The following is a 19232-nucleotide window of genomic DNA, read 5'->3' as shown; positions in this document are numbered from 1 at the left end:
GGTGGGGTACAGAAAGTAGGGAAATGATGGAATGGGGAAAGTGAAAGCGGAGATTCTGGATGGAAGGTAAGGGGGAGAGAGAGGGCAGATGTTATATGGAAGGGGAGAGACACAAAGCAGATGGAATTATTGATGGGAGAGAGGGGAGATGCTTGATAGAAAAGGGAGGGGTATAAGCTGTTTAGAAGGAGGGAGATAAGCCTGGATGGAAGAGGGGAGAGACAAGAGGGAGATGATGGAAGGGGGAAGTGAAAGGGGAGAATAGGAGGCAGACTGCATGGAAGTGGGAAGAGACAGGTGAGGGAGATACTGATGGTAGGGAAGAGAGAGTGTGGAGACGCTAGATGGAAAGGGGGAAAGAAGGCAGATGTTATATAGAAGGGGGTAGATGCTGGATGGAAAATGGGAGAGAAATAAGCAGATATTTAGGGGAGGGGAGAGACAGAAAGGAAAGCGATAATGATGGAAGGGGAAAAAAAGGGCAGATATAGGGGAAAACATAGTATAGAAGGGGGAGAGAAAGAGGGCAGAGTTAAAGATTGGGAATAAGGGGAATTAAAATAGGAGAACCAGGGTGAGGAAAAGGAATGTAAAGCTACCAATAGACTGTAAAATAAAGGGAACTTGAAGACTAGATAATAAAAATGAGTTAAATCTGAATATAGAGGAAGTAAAATAAATTGAAGAAAGCCAAAAGAAAAATGAGGAAAGAAAAATCCTGGAAAGAGACGTAAGACGGAGGAAAGCAGAAACCAGAGAAGTGAATGGCTGGAACATAAAGGTAGAAAAAATAATTTTATTTTTAATTCAGGATAGTACCTGTGTTTATAAAGGTTAATAAATAGAAATAGAAAATAGAATTAAGATGATATCTTTTCATGGAACTCATTTTAATACATTTTTGACCAGCTGTCAGAGACCAAAACCTCGTTTCTTAAGTCAAGACATCTTACTGTCTTGACCTGGGAAGGAGGTGTTGGTTTCTGAGAATTAACTGAAAAAATGTTTGAAGTCTTTTCAATAAGAAATCACCTTATTTTCCATTTTTTAAAATTTATATTTCTAATTCTTGCCCCCCCCCCCCTTTTTACCAAGCCACTCCGACACTCATAGAATTCCTATGAGCGTTGGAGCAGCATCAGAGCATTTAGAAACCTCAACCATGGCTTAGTAAAAGAGGCCCTTAATTTGTAATATACATTGTATAATACCATCAGGGTAATGTAACAGAAAATGTTTGCTCACATGAACTCGGTCCTTAGAGGGGACACTGCCTGAGATAAAAACCTTCTGTATCCCCTCTCCTCCAAGTTACCAAGTTCCAGGAGGGAGACTTTATGGTTTAAAACTTATATCCCAAAGGAGTGTGGAATTTGTAGTCCTTGATTCTATTAATTTAAATCAGTGTTGCAGATCCCATAATGCATCAGAGTAGACACGTAAATAGCATGAAGAAAGGTCTGGTGAAGCCTGAAGAATGGTCTGAAATTTGGCAGCTAAAATTTAATACTAAGAAATGTAAGGTCATGCATTTGGGCTGCAAAAACCAGGGGAAATGGTACAGTTTAGGGGGTGAAGAACTTAGGTGCACGACAGAAGAAGAGCGGGACTTGGGTGTGATTGTATGTGATGATCTTAAGGTGGCCAAACAGGTTGAAAAGGTGACGGTGAAAGCTAGAAGGATACTAGGTTGCATAGGGAGAGGTATGGCTAGTAGGAAAAAGGAGGTATTGATGCCCCTTTATAAGACTTTGGTGAGACCTCATTTAGAATATTGTGTACAATTCTGGAGGCCACAAAAAATATATATAAAAAGGATGGAGTTGGTCCAGAGGAAGGCTACTAAAATGATATATGGTCTTTGTCATAAGGCGTATGGGGACAGACTTAAAGATCTCAATCTGTATACTTTAGAGGAAAGGCGGGAGAGGGGAGATATGATAGAGACGTTTAAATACCTACATAATATAAATGTGCATGAGTCGAGTCTCAATTGAAAGGAAGCTCTGGAATGAGAGGACATAGGATGAAGTAAAGAGGTGAAAAGCTCCGGAGTAATCTGAGGAAATACTTTTTTACGGAAAGGGTGGTAGATGCGTGGAATAGTCTCCCAGAAGAGGTGGTGGAGCCAAAGACTATGTCTGAATTCAAGAGGGACTAGGACAGGCATGTGGGATCTCTCAGAGGGAGAACGAGATAATGGTTACTACAGATGGGCAGACTAGATGGGCCATTTGGCCTTTATCTGCTGTCATGTTTCTATGATAACATTGGTGGAAATCGAGGACTGGCCTTAAATCTTCCCCCTTGAACTGGGTAACCTGGGAGCTCTGCCTCCTGCATCCTCCCACTTATTGTCTCACTTAAGAACATAAGAATTGCCATACTGGGTCCATCAAGCTCAGTATCCTGTTTCCAACAGTGGCCAACCCAGGTCCCAAGTACCTAGCTAGATCCAAAGTAGTAAAAAAAATGCTTGAGTACCTGAATAAATTCATGTAAACCGTTCTGAGCTCCTCTGGTAGAACGCTATAGAAAATTGAATAAATAAATAAAACAGATTTTATGCTGCTCATCCTAGGAATAAGCAGTGGGTTTTTCTGTTTATTTTACTGTTATTTCCATTCTGTAACTGAAGCAAAAAAAAAAAAAAAAAACAATAAAAATGTTTGAACTAAAAAAAAAAGAATGGCCTATAGACTTCTCATTTGGGAAATTATCCAAACCTTTTTTAAACCCCGCTAAGCTAACTAATTTCACTTCATTCTCCAGCAACAAATTCCAGAGTTTAATTTCACATTTTGTGTAGGAAATATTTTCTCCAGTTTGTTTACAATCTACTACTTAGTAGTTTCATCGCATGTCCCCTAGTCCTAGTATTTTTGGAAAGAGTGAACAAGCGATTCACATCTACCCTTTCCACGCCACTCATTATTTTATAGACATCTATCATATCACCCCTGAGCTGTCTCTTCTCCAAGCTGAAGAGCCCTAGACACTTTAGCCTTTCCTCATAGGGAATTTGTCCCATCCCTTTTATCATTTTTGTTGCCCTCCTCTGTACCTTTTCTAGTTCCACTATATCTTTTTTTAGATAGGGCGACCAGAACTGCACATAGTATTTGAGGTGCGGCCGTTCCATAGAGCGATTTCAGGGCATTATAACATTTTCCTCTTTGTTTCCCATTCCTTTCCTGATAATTCCTAATATTCTTATTTGCTTTTTAGCCACCGCCACACATTGAGCTGAGGGTTTCAACGTATCCCCAACGACGACACCTAGATCCTTTTCCTGGGCAGTGACTCCTAACACAGAACCCGGCGTCACGTAGCTATAGTTCGGGTTCCTCTTTCCCACATGCATCACTTTGCACTTGCTCACTTGTGGGCCAAATACGAAACTGCCGTGTAAAAGGCACGTTCAGGAAATGACTCAAGACACGGCTGTTTGTAGATGTTTTCTTCCAGTTAATAATTGCCTTTTTTGGCAAAGCTGATGAACTGTTCACGATCATTCGTATTATGGTTTTAGTTTTTAATAATGTTATAACATGACTTTTTAGGATTATTTGTATGTAATGATGGTTTTGTTTTTAAATTATGTTTGTAACTTTGTGAACCGTTTAGTTATAAACGGTACAGAAGTTTTTAAAATAAAAAAATAAAATCAACTGCTATCTTGACGCCCGGTCTTCCAGTCTCAGAAGGTCCTATTGCAATTTTTCACGATTACCGTATTTTCACCCATATACCGCGCACCCGTGTAAAACGTGCACACGGGTATAGCGCGCGGGGAACAGAAATTTATGTAAAAAAAATTTACTATAGCGCGCACACGCGTATACCGCGCATGCCACCCCGAATCTCCGTTCGCCGCCCCGACTCTCCTTTCCGAAGGACCGCTCACACCCCCACCCGAAGGACCGCTCGCACCCCCACCCCGAAGGACCGCTCGCACCCCCATAGCCTCCCCCCTCCCCCTCCCGCATGGAGAAGCTGCCTACCGTTGTTTCCGGATGCCAGTGAGCCCAGCTGCTTCCTCTGCCGGCGGTCCTGCCCCTTCTCTGAGCCCTGCGCTGCTTCCTCTTCCGGCGGTCCCGCCCTTTCTCTGATGTCAGAGGAAGCAGCGCACACAGGGCTCAGAGAAGGGGCAGGACCGCCGGCAGAGGAAGCAGCTGGGCTCACTGGCATCCGGAAACAACCGTAGGCAGCTTCTCCATGCGGGAGGGGGAGGGGGGAGGCTGTGGGGATGCGAGCGGTCCTTCGGGTGGGGGTGCGATCGGTCCTTCGGGGTGGGGGGGCGAGCGGTCCTTCGGGGTGATGAATCGGACATCGGTGGGGGGGGAACTATGTAAAAAAAAATTTGTACAACGCGCATGGTTATGCACGGATTGTAAAATCGTGTATAACGCATGCGTTATATGCGTGAAAATATGGTACATGGAGATGGAAAAAGAGAGCTGAGTATAAAGCTGGTGCATCAAAGAGAATCTGATCTCCTTCTCCTTCCCTCCTTTTCCCTGAAGGCTGCCCCAAGGGGAAGGGATCAAGTGGTAATCAGTAGGTTTCCCCTCCCTCCTTAAATGTAATGTGGAGTGTTCCTAGGTGTGGACATATCCATTATCTTTTCTGTGAAGACATATTTCCTTAGATTACTCCAGAGGTAAATCCAGAGATGTCAAGTTATCCTAGATTTTTGGACCAATTTATCCTGGTGTATTATAGGATACCTTGTCATATTATTTCTTATATCCTACAAATTTCTACTAGGAATCTATGTGGCTCACAATAAGAGTTAGGCCAATATTAGACAATTACAGTACATTTCCTGTGATGTTGTGGATACTTAGAGGATAGGGATAAAAACCATATGCTGCATTTGACAAAATGACAAAGAGGTTCTTCATTAACATCGTCCTGATTTCTGCCCAGAATATTGAAATCTATCCTGAAGTGGTAGTAGGTGGTTGGTTGTTCCAAATAGCTTCTTCTGGCGAACCTGCTGAGGAGACGGGAATAGTGGTGAAAGCGTTGTGTTGCTTTCGGAATGAAGAAGGAACGCAAGATGTTGAGCTCTGATGTCAATGTGCAGACCGTCTCTTCCGAGTTTAAAATACAGTGCTGCGTGCGTCTGGTAACGCTATAGAAATAATAAATAGTAGGAACTACAAATCCCACACTGCTTTGCGACGAAAGGCGAAAGCCACATCTGTCCCAAAATCTCTGTAAATCGCCGTGAGCCTGAAAAGTTTACTTTTTGTCCAGTTTCTGTACATTGAAGCTATAAGAATGTGCCTCTGATACCCTCGTCATCTCCTGTGATCTAAGGTTTCCAGCGCTTTAGATGCAAACACACTGTTTTGATCTTCCTTCTCTGGATTACCTCAGCTTTCACATTGACTAGCAAAAGTCTCGACATCCTTTGCAAAAATTTTCACCCTGTGCTGTCCTAAAAGTACAGTCCAATATGCATTAAAGTGGAAGTTTGTTTCATTGACGTACCAATATATCTCCCCCATTTCAGGGGTAAATTGATGAAAGGGATAGGACGTGATACTCCGCTCTTTCCTGTGGGGTTACAATCACAGCGGTTGACATATTTTAGACAGGTACTTGCTTTGTACTTGGGGCAGTGAAGTGTTAAGACATTTTGAGGGCAGGTCTTTGGTGTGGTGTCTGCTGGGAGCCCCTGGGCCTACTTTTCTTCAGAAAATCCTAGTACGTCTAGGTAACACTGTGTGTGCATAAACACTCAGTCCATTACATTACATTATCATTTCTATACCGCATTACATTCCAGTTCTATGCGGTTTACAACTCAAAGAAGCTGGGATATTCTCAGGAATTGCAATAATAATAATTTATTTTTCTATACCGCCTAACCAGTAGTTCATAGCGGTTTACACAATTAGGAACTCAGCATACAATATAATAATAACATCATACATAATAAAATCTGAGAACTAATACAAGCATTACAACTAATGAATAAGGATAACACGAATCAACTGAAATAAGTGCAAATAAAAAGATTAAAAGTACATTATAACTACATGATAATATAAAAATCAATAATGTATATTATATTGTTTAAATAAGTGGGTTTTAAGATCTTTTCGAAATTGATAGTAAGTAAAAAATGGAGAAACCAGAAGATTCAAACATGAATTCATTAATCCTGCTTGGAATGCTAAGGTCCTATCCAAAAATTTTTGGAACGATATGCATTTGCTGAAGGAAAATAAAACCAACCAGATCTACAAATATTTTTCTTAGAAATAAAAAAAACTAAAATGAGAAACAAGGTAGGCCGGTGCTAAGCCAAATAAAACTTTAAAACAAATGCATCCAAATTTAAATAACACTCTAGCCTCAAACGGTAGCCAGTCAAGCTTTTGATAATATACACTGATATAACCGTGTTTTTTTCAGATTAAAAATCAAAGAAATAGCTGTATTTTCTATGATTTTTAGTCGACTAGTAGTTATTTTATGCGATCCCAGATAAATAACATTGCAATAATCCAATATTGAGAGGATTGAAGATTGAACCAGGATTTTAAATGATATAAAATCAAAATATTTCCGAATAGTCCGCAGTTTCCAGAGGACAATAAAACATCTCTTAACCAGAGAATCGGTATGGGCCTTAAAAGATAAGGACCGATCTAAAATAACCCCTAAAATTTTCAGCGTAGGAGATATCGAATAAGATTGACCGTTTAGAAGTAAAGTTGTTTCAGTCATTTTTTCATTAGGACTAGCTAGAAAGAATTTGGATTTGCCCGGATTTAATTTCAATCTAAATGTAGATGTCCAGGTTTCCACTTGTGTATGAATAAAAGCTATATAATTTAACACTTCTGAAGTGAATTTGGTTAAAGGGATAAGTATTGGAATGTCATTTGCATAAACATAAAATTTTACTTGTAAATTATGTAATAAACATTAAATAAAGTTGGAGAAAGCGGTGATCCCTGAGGGACTCCACTTTCATTTACCCATCTGGTAGAGTATGGACCAGCACTGACTAGTTTTCAAAAACCCTTGACACCAATTCCACACCCTACCAATTGTTCGATATGGATCGTCGTTTATAAGAATTTGTTGAATAACTACATTTTCAAGGGCTTTCTGAAATGTGTATAAGACGCTGCACTTACTATAACTGGCTTAATCCTTTATCTTTGACTGCTGCCTGAAAAGAGAATAATCAATTAAAGTACCTTTTGTATCGACAGTCCTTGACAGAAGGAAAGGCAAAGAATGTCAAAATTCATTGGGGGCGTTTTGAAGTGGCCAATGCAAACGTTCCATAAGATAATCAGACGCTGTCACTGATCAAGCTGAGATTGCTGAGAAATGGGCGTAAACTGTACCGTTTTAAGATTTGTGTGCCTCTCCCACTTTCTGCCCAGACACTGCCCATGCCCACCTTCAGACTATGCGCCATTGCATTTTGGTGCCATGGTATAGAGCAGTGGTTCCCAAACCTGTCCTGGAGGACCCCCAGGTCGGTCGGGTTTTCAGGTTAGCCCTAATGAATATGCAGGAATAGATTTGCATGCTTGGCACCTCCATTATATGCACATCTCTCTCATGCATATTCATTAGGACTATCCTGAAAACCCGACTGGCCTGGGGGTCCTCCAGAACAGGTTTGGGAACCACTGGTATAGAGTACATAAGAACATAAGCACTACCTCTGCCGAGTCAGACCATAGGTCCATCATGCCCAGCAGTCCGCTTCCGCGGCGGCCCCGTAGGTCAATGACCTGTAAGTGATCTATTACTCTAAAGCGCTTTGTACTGTACAGTAACCCTCTAATTGTACCCCTGGATCCCCTTTTCCTTCAGGAATTCATCCAATCCTATTTTGAAACCCAAAATCGTACTCTGCTCTACCACCTCCTCTGGAAGCGCATTCCAGGTGTCCACCACCCTCTGAGTGAAGAAGAACTTCCTGGCATTAGTTCTGAACCTATCCCCCTTCAATTTGTTTGAGTGTCCTCTAGTTTTTGTTGCCCCCACCAGTCTGAAGAATCTGTCCCTCTCTACCTTCTCTATACCCTTCATGATCTTGTAAGTTTCTATCATATCCCCTCTAAGTCTCCGCTTTTCCAGGGAAAAGAGCCCCAGCTTCTCCAGCCTCTCAGCATATGAAAGGCTTTCCATGCCCTTTATAATTTTTGTTGCTCTTCTCTGGACCCTCTCGAGTATTTCCATATCCTTCTTGAGGTACGGCGACCAGAATTGAACGCAGTACTCCAGATGTGGTCGCACCATCGCCCTATACAGTGGGAGGATAACTCCTTGGTTCTGGTAGTGATACCTTTTTTGATAATACCCAACATTCTGTTCGCCTTTTTTGAGGCCGCTGTGCATTGTGACGCTGGTTTCATTGTTTTATCCACCAAAACCCCCAAGTCCTTTTCTAGGTTGCCTTCCCCCAATATCATCCCCCCCGTCATGTAGTTATACATCGGGTTTCCTTTCCCTATGTGCATGACTTTACATTTTTCTACATTGAAGCTCATCTGCCATTTATTTGCCCACTCACTCAGCTTGTTCAGGTCCCTTTGAAGTTCTTCATATTCCTCAACAGATCTAACCTTACTGGAGAGTTTTGTGTCGTCCACAAATTTTATAACTTCACACTTGGTCCCTGTTTCCAGGTCATTAATAAATATATTGAACAGCAGTGGTCCCAGCACTGACCCTTGCAGGTCGCCACTCGTGACTCCTTTCCAGCCAGAATAGTGTCCCTTTACTCCTACCCTCTGTTTCCTGTCCGCCAGCCAGTTGCAAATCCTGTTCAATCCCCCCCGACTGTTACATAGTCTGTGCAGATGTATTTTAGCCATTTGTATTAACAAAGGGAGAAGATTCTCAGCCTGCAATTACAAATTAATTAGACCCAAATCCAACTTTCCAAGTTTATTTAAAATTTTCTATCCTGCCCTAGGGAGAACTTTCAAGGCGGCTTACAATCTAAAACATATTTAAAATACACAATATACAAAAAATAAACAACACATAATACAAACCTAAATTTAAAAAAAAAAAAAAAACTTTCAAAAAATTAACATCAATGATATGCTTTTGTCTTCCAAGATCCTCTCAGTGCTACCCATTATATCTGAGAATAAGCATCAGAAAAAAGATAAGTCTTTAAGTTTTCTTTAAAAGGTCTCCAATTAGGTATCTGTTAACACGAATAGTAATTTAACTTTAAATTTACTTACACTCAGAATTGTGTAATTCTACCGAAGCCTCAAAAGCCAAACCCACCACTGCATGGAATGTTTTATAAATGATTTGTATCAAGTGTAAATTTTCAATATAGAAATAGATTATTATAAAAGGCTTCAAAATAGTTGTGACTTAACTTATGAAGTTTCACGGGTCCCAACGTGGACCACGTTTCGTGGAACTTTTCAAGGAACCCTCAGAAAAGTTGAGGTTGTGCTTAACTGTCACACATTCTGGGTGGTACATTGAAATGCATTGCGCCATTCTATCCTATCAGCAAAATTCAGCGTGGAAAATCTCAGAACTGCTTGCTGCTTGTCATTAACAGATACCTAATGGGAGACCATTGGATGGTTTAGTTTCCGGATTTTTGATCTCCATATTCCTACAGGTTACTTTTTACAAAAATCTCCCAACGTTTTTCTTGTTTTGACTGAGTTTAAGTTTTCCTTAAACTTATGTGATATCAGATTTAGTATCAAATTTATTAATCAAAGGATGGGAAATCAAATTCAATTTTCATGTCAGGAGTGTATATAGGCCTCCTCTCCTGTCTATACACTCCAAAGTCCAGTATTCAATATTTATAGCATTTTTTACAGCACATATGTTAATTAGCATATTCATGTAACCCAAGACAGATCATATGGTCTTTGCTAAAAGCTGACTATTAGAAAAAAACCTTACAATACTTCCTCTTTTTATCACAAAATTAATTTCTTATACATTTTGCATTCTTACATCACAAAACTTGTATTTTATTATATATTATGATCATAAAACTCAGTTTCCCTAACTTTTGTGAGCTTCATCTTAGTTTACATATTGTTTTGCATCCTATCGGCATTATCTTTCAATCCTTACATTTAATTCCTTGATAAGCAGTCTTTCAAAATCAGCACATTATTTTCAATTTTCTAAAATCAGTATAACTATTTTTTCATCTTAATTCCTAACTTAGCCTGTACAATATAAGTTTTTCTATTATCTTTAATAAGATTTCCACACAACTGTACTTTAAATTTCTAACACTAGATGGCAATAGTAATCTTCACAGTATTTCCCATTCTTCTTACATAGCCGAGTCACATTATTATGACCACCTGCAGAATAACCGTCTTTGGCAACATGAACAGCAGACAGCCACCATTGTAGTGACTCAATAAGATGCTGGATGGTTGCTAGAGGTATCTGGAGCCATGCCGACTGCAGTGCGTCCGACTGTTGCTGATGGGTGCGTGTGGTGGATCCAGTCATTGAACATGTTGCTCAAGGTGGTTCCAAATTGGGTTAAGGTCTAGGGAATTCAGAGGCCAGAGAAGTAGCTGGAAGTCTTGGGCATGCTCTGCGAACCACTCACAAACAATTCTGGCGGTATGGCACGTTGTCCTGTTGAAAGATCCCATTGGCCATAGGGAAGACCATCAACATGTGTGGGTGTACTTGATCGGCAAGGATGGGGAGATACTCATATCAGTTAAGATTGCCTTCCAGAGATATCAAGGGACCCAGACTATACCAAGAAAACATTCACCAGACCATAACACTGCCACCACCAGCTTGTGTACATCGAACAGTAGTTGCTGGTTGTTTGTTCTCAGCGGTTTCACGCCAACATCCATCTGTTCGATGGCGCTCAAAACGTGACTCAGAGAAGGCAACCCTCTGCCAGTGTGTGCAAGTCCAATGTCGGTATTCCTGTGCAAATTGCAGCCGTTTTTTGCGATGAACCCTCGTGAGCATGGATGCAGTCACTCACCATCTGCTTTGGAACCCCATTCGCAATAGTGTTCACTGAATAGTCATTTTGGACACACATCTGGAAGCCCCCCTGGTTCATTTGGACGGTGAGTTGTTCCATGGCGGCATGCTGACTAGTCTGCATCAACCTGTGCAGCTGACATTCACCTCTCGATCAATGGCTTATGCTGCCCCACCGTTACCACATCAGGTCATTGAAAAGGTTCCATTCGTCCACTCACAGTCCACTTTAACCACAGCAGGCTGTGAAGAAGTTCACAAATTCCGTCATTTCTGAAATGCTGCTGCCTTTGGCCTGGTAGCCAATGATCATGCCTTTTTCAATGTCTGATAAATCATGCTTTATTCCCTATGACAGCCATGGTTAGCAACTGACCTCCCACCTTATATACTCACAAAGTCTACACGCAACTCATGCATCCCTGATGTCAGTGGTACGTGGTGGTCATAATATATTGTCCTCTTGGCTTATATATGTCCTGTTTTTCACTAACTTGCTTATCTACTGGTCATTTTAAGGAACTAGCTCAAAGAAACATAAGAATAGCCTTACTGGGTCAGACCAATGGTCCATCAAGCCCAGTAGCCCATTCTCCCGGTGGCCAATCCAGGTCCCTAGTACCTGGCCAAAGCCCAAGGAGTAGCAATATTCCATGCTACCAATCCAGGGCAAGCAGTGGCTTCCCCCATGTCTTTCTCAATAACAGACTATGGACTTTTCCTCCAGGAACTTGTCCAAACCTTTCTTAAAACCAGCTACGCTATCCGCTCTTACCACATCCTCTGGCAACGCATTCCAGAGCTTAACTATTCTCAGTGAAAAATTATTTCCTCCTGTTGGTTTTAAAAGTATTTCCCTGTAACTTCATCTTGACTTTACTTCCCCTTTAGCTAACAGTCCTAACCATATTTGATGTCCCCTTTCCTGTTAGGTTGCTTTGGTTTTTTCTCAAAGCCAAAATTATGCCTTTCTAATAATTTCATTAGTAAAGAAGTCACATACTTTATTGAAGGTCTGGGGTCATTTCTTATAACTATAATCCTAGTTTACTTTTACTTCAATATTTTCCTACAATTTAACTTTAGATAGTATGTAACATAAGCCAGGTGAATTAAAATGTATTCTTATTCCTTCACTGTTCCATGTTTCTTATAAGTAATCTTATTCTCACCTCACATCATTTAGAAAGTGTTACCTGGTTTAAGTCTTTATACTGTCATCTCTCTCTCATCACTTCAGTATTCTTGTTGTGCACTGGTTCCATTTCCAGCATCAGTATGGGTCCTTGGGAAGTCATTTTCTACACGTCGTCCAAAGGAAAGGCACTGGGATTCTACATGGTAAACATTGTAGAATAATAGTGTAAGTCACTAGTCCCGTGTCCAACTTTAGAACATAAGAACATAAGAATAGCCTCACTGGGTCAGACCAATGGTCCATCAAGCCAAGTAGCCTGTTCTCACAGTGGCCAATCAAGGTTACTAGTACCTGGCCAAAACCCAAGGAGTAGCAACATTCCATGCTACTGATCCAGGGCAAGCAGAGGCTTTCCCCATGTCTTAATAACCAACTATGGACTTTTCCTCCAGGAATTTGTCCAAACCTTTCTTAAAACCAGTTATGCTAACCACTCTTTCCACATCCTCTGGCAACGCGTTCCAGAGCTTAACTATTCTCTGAGTGAAAAAAACATTTCCCCCCTATTGGTTTTAAAAGTATTTCCCTGTAACTTCATCGAGTACCTGGCCAAAACCCAAGGTGTAGCAATATTCCATGCTACCAATACAGGGCAAGCAGTGGCTTCCCCCATGTCTTTCTCAATAACAGACTATGGATTTTTCCTCCAGGAACTTGTCCAAACCTTTCTTAAAACCAACTACATTATCCGCTCTTACCACATCCTCTGGCAACGCGTTCCAGAGCTTAACTACTCTCTGAGTGGAAAAAAATTTCCTCCTGTTGGTTTTAAAAGTATTTCCCTGTAACTTCATCGCGTGTCCCCTAGTCTATGTAATTTTTGACGGAGTGAAAAATCAATCCACTTATACCCGTTCTACTCCACTCAGGATTTTGTAGACTTCAATCCTATCTCCCCTCAGCCGTCTCTTTTCCAAGCTGAAGAGCCCTAACCATTTTAGTCTTTCCTCATACGAGAGGAGTTCCATCCCCTTTACCATCTTGGTTGCTCTTCTTTGAACCTTTTCTAGTGCCACTATATCTTTCTTGAGATAAGGAGACCAGAAATGAACGCAATACTCCAGATGAGATCACACCCTGGAGCGATACAGGGAAATTATGACATTCTTGGTCTTGTTAACCATCCCTTTTTTAATAATTCCCAGCATCCTGTTTGCTTTTTTGGCCGCTGCCGCACATTGGGCTGAAGGTTTTCATCGTATTGTCTACATCTACGATGATACCCAGATCCTTTTCTTGGGCACTAATCCCCAAGGTGATTCAGATTATTCTTCCCAATGTGCATCACTTTGCATTTGTCCACATTAAATTTCATCTGCCACTTGAACACCCAGTCTTCCAATTTCCTAAGGTCCGCCTGCAATGTTTCACAGTCCGCATGCATTTTTACAACTTTGAACAGTTTAGTGTCAGTTGATAGGCTGGAGTAAATGCTGTCGCCTAAACTGTTAATATGTGTGTAACCTGCGTAAGTGCTTGGCACATCACCTCATGCCCCTCCCATGTCTACGCCCTGACCTGCTCTTGTCCCTCCCACATCCACACCCCTGACTTTCTCATGCCCCTCCCACATTCATGACCTACTCTGGCCCTCCCATATCCACATTCCTAATCTGTTCATGCCCATCCCACTTCCACATCCCTGATGAGCTCATGCCCCCCCCCCCCCATATCAGTGCCCCTGAGTTACAATTCCCCTCCTACTCCATGCCCCCTTGCAGTTGTGTGCTATGGAGTTTTCAAACACTATTTCTAGAATTCTTAAGGCAGTTACACGTGAAGCTGTTAATTCCTGCCAATTAGAAGCAATTAACAGCAATTATAGCCAAATCTCGGTTGTTAGCAGTAATTAGCAGCTAATTATTAAATGAAGTGATGCATATAACTGGCCTCCAGTCATGGTACGTGGCTTGTCGTGCCATTGGGCCTTGCGCACATCTGAGAGGCTGAAAGCTGTGCTGTCGGTAGTTTCACTACTGGCAGAGTCTCCCAAGATGGGCAGGTTTCAGCAGAGATGTCAGACTAACGAAGTGTCACCCATCGGGGCGGCAGCAGACGGCCTGTGTTGGAGGCGTTTGATGCGACAACAGTGACAGCATCGAATTTCTACTGTACTTCTGTATTCTGCTAAGAAAACTTGATGATGTTCATCAAGTCGCTGGGACTTTAACACGAGTCAGTGGCACCTAACCGATATTACTGGTATGACAACTTCCGATGTTATGGCTACCAATAAGCAGGTTCCTGGAGTAGCCCGGTGGGCAATGTAGTCAACCGTAGAGATGGAGACTCTCTAACTACTTCGCTTATGGTGGAATCTATGAGCCTTCCAAAATCCACCCAAATCCTACATGTAAGGTGTCATCTGCCGGCATAAGGACTATAGGGATGGCGTACAGTTGGGTCCAGAAAATTTGGGGTGGGTTTCGTAGGGCTCAGCATACAATTTGACTTTGTTCTCTTTTCCATCTGTAAAAGTTGGTCGCATAAAAGACATTTTCATAGACCAGTGGTTCCCAACCCTGTCCTGGAGGAACACCAGGCCAATTGGGTTTTCAGGCTAGCCCTAATGAATATGCATGAAGCAAATTTGCATGCCTATCACTTCCATCATATGCAAATCTCTCTCATGCATATTCATTAGGGCTAGCCTGAAAACCCGATTGGCCTGGTGTTCCTCCAGGACAGGGTTGGGAATCACTGTCATAGACGATTGTCTTTCCAGGCTGCGACATGGGATACGGAATTTAGTATTTTGATAACCAACTCTATGTCATACCAACCTTTTAGGAAATGGCTGAAGACTTTCCTGCTTAAAAAAAATGTCGACGGATTAAGTTTGTATATCACTGTGTTTGTACAGGCTTTCTTTTATTGTTAACTGTATCAACCTGCAAGGTTTTGCGGTATCTAAATATGCTAGGTTATGTTATGTTGAGATGTATACCTGGGACCTTTCGCGTCCAGTCTACTACATATGCTGGCCCCTCCTACATCCCAATGGCTTGTTCTATGTATTTTTCATTTGGATGTGGTTTGGGTTGGGTGTGGTAGGGCTGTGGCTGCTGCCTCTGTGCCCAGAGGTTGTGAGATCAAATACCAGTGCTGCTCCTTGTGACCTTGAGCAAACAGGGCAGGATTAATTCTTTGAAGGCCCCTAGGCACACAAGTAGACCCGGCCTTGCCCCACCCCTATTTATTTGTTTTCTTATTTACTTATTTATTTCCACTTGTATTTCTTTCTTTTTTTCATTCAAAACAAGCAAAAATTAGCATACCAGTGCACAGTTTTGCTTCTATGCCACCCCCAAACATCTCTGAAAAAATCCCCCTTCCTTCCCTTCCCACCTACTTACCCAGTACTTTAACTCTGAACCCTTTCCATGCATATATATAAGTGTTCAAATATATTGTAAAGCAGTAATATTATCCAAAATATAAGTCTATATTAAATAACCATGTTTACAACGCCTCACTCTACGTCAGGGGTGTCAAAGTCCCTCCTCGAGGGCCGCAATCCAGTCGGGTTTTCAGGATTTCCGCAATGAATATGCATGAGATCTATTAGTGTACAATGAAAGCAGTGCATGCAAATAGATCTCATGCATATTCATTGAGAAAATTCTGGAAACCCGACTGGATTACACCCCTGCTCTACGTCAACCAACTGTAACCCATATGTATGTATAAACAACCAAATCTGTAACTCCTCTAGTACGTTCCACTCCATGTATGTTAACTTGTAATGAAACAAGGCAAGCGGTCCACCAAAGAATACAACATGAAACAGAAGAAGATTGGCAGAAAATAAGGAGATTCAACTCAGGTTTATTCCAGGTGCTCCCAAGAACCATGCCTGATGCATTTCGCCAAACAAGGCTAGTGAACGCTAAGAGAAAACCATGTCTTTCATACACACAGAACACAAATAAACCCTCAACCAGTATGGAATAAGTAATCACAAACTAAAAATAGAAATATGTACATAAAGGTTAAATCGAACCACCAAGAAGCCAAACTGCATACAGTGAAACACCACAGAAATAATGGCACATAACCCCCTAATACTCTGCAAAATATAAATATACCAGATGTAAATTTGAAGAAACTGACACATTTTGATCACTATTGAAAATAAAATCATTTTCCTACCTTTATTTGGTGATTTCATGAGTCTCTGGTTGCACTTCCTTCTGACTGTGCATCCTTTTTTTTTTCCTCCTGCATGCTTCCTCTCCTCCAGACCTCATCCCAACCAACATCTCTCTCTGTCCCTCCATGAGGCCAATTTTTTCTTCCTCTCTCCCTGCCCTCTCTTTCTTTCTCTCTCCCTGCCCCTTTCTTTCAGGCTTTCTTTTTTCCTGCCCCTCCCCTTTTTTTCTCTCTCTCACTCTCTGCCGCTGCTGCTGATTTTGCCAAATCACCGCCCTCAATTTCCTCCTGCTTCCCCGACGTGACAGGCCCAGAAGCTTTTCTGCCCGTCGTCAAATCTTACGTCAGAGAGGAAGTTACAGGCCAGCCAATCACTGCCTGGTTGGCCCGGAACTTCAGGGGGGGGGAAGGAAGAATGCTTGTGGGCCCGCCTCGTTGGGGAAGCAGGAGGAAAGCAGATGACCATCGCGGCTCAAAAGAGAAGGCAAGGGCCCAGGGCAGCTGCTCTTCTTGCTCATCCCTAACGCCGGCCCTGCCTTGGGGGGAAAGATGAGGCGTTCTGACAGTAAGGGGGAAGGAGGAGGCGAGGCAAGAGATCGCTTCTCCCCTGCAGCCAAAATTATCCTATTCAGAGGGGCCCTGACACGGCAGCTGTTCTCACAAGCTGCCGGCGGCTGCCCCAAAGTTTTCCCTCTACTGCAACGTCCCGTTTCCGACAGGGCAGATCGCGGCAGAGGTAAAACTTCGGGGCAGCCGCCAGAAGCTTGTGAGAACAGCTGCTTTGTCGGGGCCCTTCTGAATAGGACAATGTAGCAGTTCCATCAAGAAGTTCGGACCGCGGGGCCCACTGGATCTGTTGGGCCCAGGGCAGCTGCCCTGTTTGCTCCCTCCTAACGCCAACCCTAGGGCCCCCCCTGACAATTCCGGGCCCTATGCACATGCCTCCTGGGCCTATCTTTTAATCCGGCCCTGTGGGCAAGTCACTTAATCCTCCAGTGCCCACCACTTTGAAATGCCACTGCAACAAAAAGGTAGCGTACAAGTCCCCATTCCCTTTCATCAAGCTCAGTATCCTGTTACCTGGCAGAAACCCAGAGTAGCAACATTCCAGAGCTGAGATTGTGACGTCATAATGCCTCATTCCACCAATGCCTAAGAGCCAAACTCATCAATGATGTCACAATGGCTCGATTGTCCTAGACTTGGCTCACAAGGGAACATAAGAATTGCCTTCCTTGGACAGACTGAAGGTGTGGCTCACTGATAGAGCTGCTGTCTCTGCACCCAGAGGTTGCGAGATCAAATCCCACTGCAGCTCCTTGTGAATCTTCCAGTGCCCACAGCTTTGAATGCCAAAGGCAGGGTACAAATCCCCATTCCCTTTCCCTTTCATCAAGGTCCCAAGTTTATGACAGAAACCCAAAGGGTAGATCCAAGAGCAAGGAATTATCAACCACATCAGAGGCTACATGTAATTCTCTGTCAACTAAGTCGAGACTCAACTCAGATCTCTCTTTTCAAAACACATTTTTTTAGCTCACATATATTCATTAATCAAAACAGGTCGGCATATCATAGTATAATAAATACAAGACAAGATACGATCTTTGCGGTTACAGCGCCCAGAATATGGAACTCCTTACCATCATTTATTAAGGAAGAAAAATCACTAAGTAAATTTAAAGGACTGTTAAAATGCTGGTTGTACAAGGATGCCTTTGAGACCTAATCGTCGGATTTTCTTTTGACCCCGTTCTCTGCAGAAACTCGCGTGTCCTCTGTCTTAGGTTCCGAGAAATTTTTTAAAAACCCAAAAAATCAAGTCTTAATTTTCTTTTTAATTTTTATTAATACTTAAAAAAAATTTTTTACCCTCCCTTTGTACTTACCTTTCATGTTTTCTTTACTAGACTTATTGTAGTTCTCCTTTCTTTCCTTATGTATCAGTTGTAATGTTTTTCTGTGTTTGTTGTAGTTAATAACTAAAACCTTGTTTTTAATTGTAAATTGCTTTGAATTCATGATATTGCGATACATCAAAATTTTAATAAACTTGAAACTTGATCTCTTATAACATACGTTATTTCAGATCCTCATCCTGGGATTATAGCTCTAATCATATATGCTTCCTGCTATTTCTAAATACAGAGTAAGTTTGCACCTATCCCACACATGGAAACATGATGGCAGATAAAGGCCAAATGGCCCATCCAGTCTGCCCATCCGCAGCAACCATTATCTCTTTCTCTCTCCAAGAGATCCCACATGCCTATCCCAGACCCTCCTGAATTCAGACCTGGGGGGGCATAATCGAAAGGAACGTCTAAGTCTGTTTTCATCTAAGTCGCAAGTCATCCAAAGTAAAAAACAGTCTAGGACACATTTTCAAAAAATATGTCCAAAATTTTTTTTCTTTCGAAAATCGTCTAACTATACGTCCTGCCGATCTGATCATCTAAGTCGCTAAATCATCCATCTTTATACCACATTTTCATCCAACTTTTCATCCAAGTCAAAAACGTCTAGAGCATGCTCTGTTGGACGTGGGAGGGGTCTGCAAAGTGATGGACTGAACACCCAGACATGGCACCTAAATAGTGGGGTACCTTACAGGGCACTGCTGTGAACTTCACAAAAAGGGTGCCATGTCATCATCTCACTACAGCTCCCTTCTAGGTCATGGTGAGCCCCCCCAAACCACCTGCAGAATCCCCTAGACCCACTTATCTACCACCCCAATAGCCCTTATGGCTGCAGGAGCCACTTATATGCCAGTAAAAAAGAGTTTGGGGGTGTATAGGGGAATGCACATGTTTCAGTATCAATGCAGTGATTACAGGGGCTTATGGGCATGGGTCCTCCTCTCTAT

The 19232-nt window shown here is 42.1% G+C and overlaps 1 protein-coding gene across 1 annotated transcript in view; it reads left to right on the top strand.

The window, feature by feature from the left end:
- The window catches only part of NRXN3 (neurexin 3), a 1772673-nt gene that overhangs the window by 770632 nt on the left and 982809 nt on the right, over positions 1-19232 (top strand). The gene's annotated exons all lie outside the window — the stretch shown is intronic.

This window comes from Geotrypetes seraphini, chromosome 7 (assembly GCF_902459505.1).
Source record: "Geotrypetes seraphini chromosome 7, aGeoSer1.1, whole genome shotgun sequence".
Lineage (NCBI taxonomy): Eukaryota > Metazoa > Chordata > Amphibia > Gymnophiona > Dermophiidae > Geotrypetes > Geotrypetes seraphini.
The sequence above is the reverse complement of the archived record's forward strand: the minus strand, read 5'-3'. Positions and strand labels throughout refer to the sequence as shown.